Here is a 9,308-nt window from a genome sequence, read left to right on the forward strand (position 1 = left end):
CTCTTTACAAGGAATCACTTGCTGCTGTATTCCTCATTTGTAAGGCACTTTGGATAAAAGCATGTGCAAAATGAATAAAAGTAAATGGAAATATTTTAATAATACAGATTAGTTTAATCTGTAAATAAACTAGAGAGAGAAAACCTACAACAACAGCAGAGTTGAGCATAGATCCATTTTGCCATTATAAGTGTTGACATGGAAACTGAGTATGTAAATGTAAGTATAATCTTTGATCTTGCATTTTATTAAATTTTTACATGACATTTATTCCAACATGGTGTGAAAGCAGCATAACACCTTATGCAGTTATAGTTCAATACAATCATCCAATTATAATATATAGTAAACTCAGCAAAAATATAAACGCCCTCTCAATTTCAACTGCTTGTATTTCCAGCAAATGTCTTAGTATGTAAATATTTGTATGAACAATTTCATCAACTGACGAACAAAAATGGAATGAGTCTCTGAACATTCTCCCTGATATTCTAGGTATTATCAACTGGCCGGAATTTTGAGATCGCAATAGACGTGAAGGACTATAATGCGTTAAGAGCTCGCTCAAGTACTGCAGAGCTAAACCATTTAGTGCTTTGTAAGTAAACAGCAATATTTTAAAATGTATACGATGTTTAATAGGGAGCCAATGCAGTGTTGACAGAACCGGGCTAATATGGTCATACTTCCTGGTTCTAGTAAGAACTCTAGCGGCTGCATTTTGGACCAGCTGTAGTTTGTTTATTAAGCATGCAGGGCAACCACCCATAAGAGCATTACAATAATCTAGCCTTGATGTCATGAACGCATGAACTAATTGTTCCGCATTTGTCATGAGAGCATATGACGTAATTTAGATATATTTTTAAGATGAAAAATGCGGTTTTACAGATACTAGACACGTGGCTTTCAAATGAAAGATTGGTATACTACAGTGCATCTTATCCTCATAGACTGCGCCAGATTTGCCAGATCTTGTTGTGAGATGTTACCCCACTCATCCACCAAGGTATTTGCAAGTTATTCCAGAAAGACTCAGAGGGCAGGTGAACGTTTACATGATATTTTATTAATAAAGTTCGGGAGGAACACGTTCAGATTATCTATCCAATCATCACGCCATTCCAATCATCAATAAGTCAAAGTCTACCCCTGATGGATGGACAGGGACCAACTGTCCATCAACTGCAGTGATTGGCCAGACATATAAGCATGAACGAATGATGTGGCATTAGAGTCTTCCTGCTAGAAAGTACTCAAACACATCTGGGGGGGACATATGGTTAAACACAAAGTTTGGCACATCGAGGACGATCAGACATTGCGGTTTATTGCTCTGGCCACATCTGCAGTCCTCATGCCTCCCTGCAGTATGATTATGTATTATTATTCCATATGCCATAATATGCCATAATTCTACTGCAGGGACCTTTGGCATCTTTCTTCTGGTGTTTTTCAGAGTCAGTAGAAAAGTCTCTTTAATGTCCTAAGTTATTTTAACTGTGACCTTTAAGTGTTAGTGTCTTAAGAACTGTTGCACAGGTGCATATGCAGTGATGACTGCACTGACACCATTGTATGAGAACTAAACTGAGCTGGACAATGACATTACTGTTTTCTCCCGAGCTGCAGTAAAGATAAATTAACTTAATCTGGACAATGGCAATATTTTCTTCTAGAGATGATGTAGAGCCAAAACAAACTTTGTTGCATTATTTTCCTGTTATCACTGTAAAGCTGCTTTGAAACAATCTGCATTGTAAAAATGTACAAAAAACACTATATAAATAAAGATGGCTCATTGAACACGCATTAAAAGCATTGTTTAAACCCTTTCCAATAAAAAAAGCTAAGCTTATTTGGAATTTACAAATATATCTTTAAAATACTGTATCCTGAAAAAGGGACAATATTTTTTTTGCTGAGATTTATAAAATAAAATAAGCCACATTAAAGGAGAATGTCCTGTAAATATATTAAAAATATTATACAATGTTTATCATATATATATATATATATATATATATACTGTATATATATATATATATATGTGGCGAGCACGACGAGGTCGAGGGCCGTGGGAGGACGGCGCGAGGCCGGTGGCGTGATTGATAATGAGCGACACGTGCCACCGGTCTCGCATCTCTCACGGAGGAGCGGAAGCATAAAGGAGGAGCGACGACAGTGAAGAGCGAGAGAAGACAGGCCTGGATTTTATTTGATGTGTTGTTTCTGTTTTGTGTTGCCAGCAGTCGTCCGTGAGAGATGCGAGACCGGTGCGTCGCGCACGTGTCGCTCATTATCAATCACGCCACCGGCCTCGCGCCGTCCTCCCACGGCCCTCGACCTCGTCGTGCTCGCCACAATATATATATCTGAGTATGTAAAATACCAGACAATATTCTTAGTGTTCAGATTTTTATTATTATTATATGAAATTAGTACTAAAATATTATAATTATATTACATATAAACATTTTTTTACAGCAGATGCTGTTCTCATAATATAAATGCCATGACTTTTCCTTGACTTAAGATTTAATTAATTTCTATTTTTCAGGTGTTTTCATTTTTGTATAGCAGTGATGTATTACAGTTGAACCACTGAAGATCAAGTTCAAACATAATTATACTATAAATGTTTGCAGGTGTTCTGCTACATTGCGCTGATGAAGGGACATTCACATGTTCTCTTTCAAAAAATAAACTTTTCAAGCTTTTTTGGAAAAATTGATTTTGATAAAATGTTAAACTCTTTGGTGGCCTTTTTCAGAGCATTTCTGGCATATCAAAAGAGTACAAACACAGCAAATTGAAATGTGAAGAGTGGATTATTGTGAACCACCTGTTTTCCTCATCGGCCACTCACCCTTTTTAACTCTCTCTCCCATAGTGTGTTTGAGGAAAGTGTGTGTGTGTCTTTGGAAACAGCTAAGGAGTCAGATCACAGACTTGGCTACACAATATCTTTCCAATGGCACCATGGGCTCCTGTCACAAACAAACACACACACACACACACACACACACACTGGCCCTCTTAAACCCAGGCAATCACTCATGCAAGACCAGGGCACTCTTATGTACACATCTGCCATGCTGGGCAGTGTGGGCAGAGAGACACAGAGAGAGAATAGGAGAGGGCACTGGCTTTAGGAGGCCAGGCAGATGCCTGCTAATACTGCCGTGGCTGCCATGGTAATAGCATGACAGTGTTTACTGCCCCTTAGTAGAGGGCTCAGGACCCCCAACCCCTCCTCTGTGTCATTCTCTGTCTTCCTCTCCTTCTAATGTAAATGACTTGCCATGTTAAAAAAGGAGGGAGGTGTTTTGTGCTTGCTGTTTTTCCTCTTTCTCTCTGGATGGAGTCTCTCTGGATGGAGGCCAGGAATATACTCTGTTATTATGCAAATGTTGGCTAATGAACTGCAAGTATGCGGTCCCATTGTATACATACACGTGAAGTGTGTAATTTCTATTAGCGTTACCAAAAATAATTGCCAAATTAATGTCTGTTTTCAAATAGGTTTCCTAAACACATCTGCCATCAGTCTATTTGATCCTGCTTGATTAATGCTAGATTTTACATGATTAAAAATCCTACAAATCCTATGATTTCCAAATCCTTTCCCAAAGACATGAACAAAATACAAAATAAACAAAGACTTGTCTTGACTTGATCCATGAAATAAACTTGAACATATAATTAACAACAGCAGTTATTGGGAACAAATAGGGTAACCAGACATCCCAAAAAATTCGGGAAAGTCCCGAAATCTAAGCTGTTGTCCCAAATCCCGCATCTGGCCCTAATTGTCAAGAAAATTATACTAAAGCAAAATCTTGAGGAGTTATTGTCTGATAAAACATTAAAAACTGTCCATGGAGGTTGAGTTGTCCTGCAGCCAGCCCCCGCCGGCTGCTCATTGGCTGCAGCATCTTTTTTGTTTATTTTTCTGAAGTTCTACAAAAATACTGTAGGCGCGAATTTAGCTATGCATTGATAAGCTAATTTTCATTAATTCGTTTCATTGACATGGCTGGTGTACCGGAACCCCAACACGCAGCTAAAAAGCATGAGTTTATGATTTCAATGTTGTTTTTTTGTGGCAGACTAAAGACTAATGACAGACTGTTGATCTTTGACTAAAAATATGTTTGGTTCAGGTTTTAAATTCATTATCTTTTATTATAGGCTATGTAGTCTAATATCATAGTAGCCCCCCAATTTGTGACACATTTTATTATTTATAGCTAACGGGGCAAGGCTCCAGTAAGCAAACGTACGTCTCCAAAGTGGATTTACACACACTCTAAACCATATACATTTTAAAGACGCTTACTAAATGACTATTTAACATCTGACGGGAAAGTCTTCGATAAGTGCGGCAGATGAGCACATCACAACATGAAATAGACATCTGAGTGATGTATGTGTGCTATTATGTAGAATTCACTGTTGTCAACACTGCTTACATTAGATAAATGTGTAAACAAATGTACATAAAGTAGTTACACATGTTATTTATTTTATTTGTCCATTAGTACTGTTGATAAATTGAGGAACATTTGTGTTGAATAAAAAGCGAGTTAACACATCAGCAACTAGCTCAACATTTAAATGTAGTATTGAGCACATGGACAATGTGGGACAGATGAACACATACGTGTGGGTAACACTTTACAATACGGGTGCACTAATATGCAGTAATTCATGTTTAACTAATTAGTTAATGTATGACTCATGAAGAACTAAACCATTAATGAATTATTACTGCATCAGCAACTAATAAAGAGTCTATATGATTAATAGATTAAGTAATAAATTAATTGCTATTAATTAATTTAAAGGATTTAAAGGCAGAACACTGAGAACATGTGGCCGGGCTCTGCTATTTCATAACACTGTGTCTAGACCGGACAAAAACACTAGAACCCATTATAATCAGTGATACTACACTGGATGCGGCGCGGCGCTACACAACAAAACCCGGACAGTAAACTGATGCCACACTCTATTTCTGACGTACTCAAAGCTCTTGCGCTACTTCTGTTATGAAGTACAAATGGACTTGCAATGGTCTGTCATGTCCAGTGTAAACAGCTGTAATGGTCGCGTCCAGTTTAAACACGGTGTAACAGCGTCGGTAGTTCAGATTCTGGTGTGCTGATATTTGTGTGCAGCCCAACTTACTTATCATTCAAACATATTCTCTGACATTACATTCACTGCATGTGCAACTGCCCCACAGACCTTTAGTGGGGATGACAAAACCCATAACCATAATGACATATTACTTAACAATTAGTTAATAGTCTTAATAGTCATGTGCCTCAACAAGTAAAGTCATAACATAATGATACCTTTGCAAATCATTAGCTAATGATTAATTAAAGCAGACAACTGGAACTTGAAGTGCATAGCTTTGACTAATTGTAGTAATTAACACATTCATTTACACTATTAGTTAATAAAATATGTTATTAAGGAATTAATACATGCCTGCCGCCATTTTGATTCCAGAACGAAGCTATGAGGGGAAACAGGAAATAACAACAACAGGACATGACCGTGTGGACTAGCAATCTAACGTTTATTCCTCCTCTTACTATCAACCTAGTGGAGTCATGGGCGGACAAAGACTCAAAAATACCTAGGTCCATCCTCCTGACAGGATACAGCAATTGGATTGAGGGGTATATCCACGATGCTGAAGGTAAAATCTACTTTTTTTCGGCTTTCTTGTACAGTTAGTTTAGCGAGCTGACAGAGCTAATATTACCGAACGGGCTAGTAAAATTATGCTGAAAGTATGTACCGATTGTATATGTGATGACAATATTAGCCAATTCAAAAACAGTTAACTGTAGTATTTGATGTATGTGATACCTGTGGTTTACAGTGAAGAGAAACGAAGCAGGCTGTAGTGTTAAGGCCCGGTCCTTTCGATCGATGCGAAAGAACGAGGTACCTTACACCATGAAGGTATTCTGTATTTTTGTTTGCACTACTCTGCAACCTCCATGTTCAGGATGGTTCATATATGAAGTTTAAGGTTTTAGTTAGTTTTTTCAACCTTTTGTGTTGGTTCATCCTAAATAGCAGGTGTTTCGGGTATAACGAGTCATTACAGAGTGTACAGATGAAATGAATATAGGTTATTGATATTTTTATTATTGATATGGATAAGTGGTTGTTCCAATTTAAGTACATTTGTTTAAGTATTATAAGTAAGTTAGTGGAAAAAACAGGTTAAGCTTAAACCTGCTAACATTACCATGTTCCAAAACAGCTTAACCGATTTTTTGCCCCGACTTATTATTTTTACTAATATAAATGCATGTACTTGTATACATTTAAACAAACACATTCAGTATAATGTAATGTATTTATAAACCATTTCCAGGAATGTAAACAATAGCAACAGGCTGACATTTCCTGTTTTACTATTTTAATTCCTCCATTAAAATGATAAAAAGTTCCACATTTGGATAATAACGTTATGACAGTCGTGTTAATGTTGGTTAGAACTGAAGTGTCTCCAACTGTTGTTTGGAACACAAACAGGAAATGTTCATGGGTTAGTAGTGAAATCAGAATTTTATTAGTAGCCTAAGTCATTACTCTGAAAAACACTGGTATTTGGCAAGTCCTGAAATGTTTCAAGAATCCACCCCTTCAGTGCTAATACTGACTTTGTTACTAACAATGTTTTTTGTAGTTTTTTTGTAGGTGGATCTGTCTTCAGAAAGCCCATATATCCAAGACACCCACTGCACTTGTAAAGCAGGATTGGGGCACTGCAACCACTTACTGGGACTACTGTACACACTGGCTCACTACCTAAAAATGGGGCAAAAATCTGTACCGCCCAGAACAAGTAAAACCTCTTTGCCTCAAACATGGCACAAGAACATTAGGACTGAAGCCAAAGTCAATCAGCAGAGTATCAGTTTCCACAGTAAAACCACCAAATGCAAACCCCCAAAGAGTTAACCGGACGAGTGCTGGAATTCTCCCAAATGTTTTTTTTCCCAGTCCCTCTTCCATTGCCCTGTGGTGAATTTGAAGATAAACTGAGGGAAAACCTAAAAACATTAGGAAGCAGAAGCCACATGTTGAAATTATTAACAGCTGGAAAGCAACAGAAAGAACTGGTCTCCACAGTGTTTGGTGAGCTACCTTTCGGGTCTGTTTTAACCTACCAGTTACCCCAGCTAACCACAGTTAATTTTGTCTTTTGAAGAGCACCCTAACCTGCCTCTGCCTCCAACCACTCTCCTACACAACTGTTTTAAACCAGAGAGAACATGATTTCTATGGAGATTTGATAATTACACCAGAGGAATCACTACACCTGGAAAGTGGAACCAGGGACCAAAGCAGCACCACTTGGTGTATAATAGGATTACATCAACATCTTTCAAGCAAGTCTGTTGTAGAGTAAAATACTTTGAAAAGTTGGCTGCTAACATGACTGCTAAACAAACAGTTCAAACAAAAGCAATGAAAAGAGGCATACAACTTGAACCTGTTGCTGCTGCAGATTATGAAAAACTCACTGGAAACAAAGTGTTCCCTTGTGGCTTAATAATTAATCGTCATGCCACACATCTAGGAGCCTCTCCTGACAGGAAAGTAGTTGACCTGGCAACGGATCCAGCCCATGGACTTCTTGAGATAAAATGCCCAAACAAAGACAGTTTCAAAGACTGCTCATATTTGAGAAGTGCAGCAGGGAACTACACTTTAAAAAAGACCCACGAGTACTACTATCAAGTTTTTGAACAAATGGAGATTAGTGGGTTTACATGGTGTGATTTTTGTTTTTGTAAAATGTAAAAATGATAACCACATTGAACGCATCTATTTCAACAGAGATTAATGGGAGGAGATGAAGGGTAAACTTTTTTTTTTTTAGCTGTTTCTTACCTGCTTTGTGTAACAAGAGAGTGTAAACAGAATCAACACCAAAACGACCTTGTGCTATGAATTGTAATGCAGGAATATTCTTAAAGGGATAGTTCACCCAAAAATGAAAATCCTGTCATCATTTACTCACCCTCATGTTGTTCCAAACCTGTATGAGTTTCTTTCTTCTGCAGAACACAAAAGAAGATATCTTGAAGAATATGGGTAACCAAACAGATGATGGTAGCCATTGACTTACATTGTACCCATATTATTCAAAATACCTTCTGTGTTCTGCAGAAGAAAGAAACTCATACAGGTTTGGAACAACTTGAGGGTGAGTAAATGATGACAAGATTTTCATTTTTGGGTGAACTATCCCTTTAAATGTAAATTATATTGTTGTATTCTTTTTTTCAAATCAAACAGTCAAATTTAATGCAGAAATGTTCTTTATTGTTTTTAAATATTTATATTTTCAATTGTAATATTTTTTTATATGTTTTTATATCATTCTTAAATGCAAAATGTAAAAATGTTAATAGAGAAATGTCTGTACAAAGAAAGATAAATTAAAAGGTAAACATACTCAATTGAAATGTGTATTCTTATGTACACTTACAGGGAGTTACAGGAAATTCAAATGAATCCATGTGCACTATGTCTGTGTGACCTTTAAATGTTCACTCAAAACAATGGACCATGAAAATTTGTGAGTATAGCACACACTGTCCAGAGCTGATTTACAGAACCAGCCAATGACAGAGGAATCACCCGATCAAAAATGTGAAATTCCTTAATTCGTCGAATGGCCCGTTCAATGTGGATTCTCAAACGAGCTATGTTTTGTGTGCGTGCAAGTTCCTTATTGTTGAACTGCCTACTTGGGCCAAGAAAGGGTGGGATAACTAGTGTGGCATGAATTTCATCCAGAAGGTCTTTGATTAAAAACCCTTTGTCCACCATCACTGCATCGCTCTCTTGAAGAAGATCTAGAATGCCAAATGACTTGGTTATCTCTTTATCAGAAATGCATCCTGTCGGCACCGATAGCCTCATGGGCAGTGCGCTGACATATGGCGCCGTTGTGCTTCGGGTGACCCGAGTTCAAATCCCGGCTCGTGGACCTTTCCCGATCCCGTCCCCCGTCTCTCTCCCACCTCGCTTCCTGTCCACTCTATACTTTCCTATCACAATAAAGACAAAAATCACAAAAAAAGAAATGCATCCTGTGTAAAGACTGCTTACAAAAGTCATGCTTCCATCAGGTGAAATTCCAACCAGAGACTTGAGTGTTGTTGTGCCTTTGTAGTGTGAATAAGTTTCGGAGTTCAGTACCTTTGAGCTGGCTGTTTGGACTTGAATTTCAGTACAGTCTAAGATGACTCTGGTTTTGG

The 9,308-nt window shown here is 37.7% G+C and overlaps 1 long non-coding RNA gene across 1 annotated transcript; it reads left to right on the top strand.

Annotated features, from left to right (window-relative positions):
• The first annotated feature begins 4,974 nt into the window (after window positions 1-4,974).
• Window positions 4,975-8,224, top strand: LOC311279868. The gene is made up of 3 exons (XR_014625593.1): window positions 4,975-5,716; window positions 5,903-5,985; window positions 6,722-8,224. It is a non-coding gene; the product is annotated as an uncharacterized lncRNA (long non-coding RNA).
• The last annotated feature ends 1,084 nt before the right edge of the window (window positions 8,225-9,308 follow it).

The sequence above is a fragment of the Rutilus rutilus genome (genome assembly GCF_951802725.1).
Source record: "Rutilus rutilus genome assembly, chromosome: 20".
NCBI classification, from domain to species: domain Eukaryota; kingdom Metazoa; phylum Chordata; class Actinopteri; order Cypriniformes; family Leuciscidae; genus Rutilus; species Rutilus rutilus.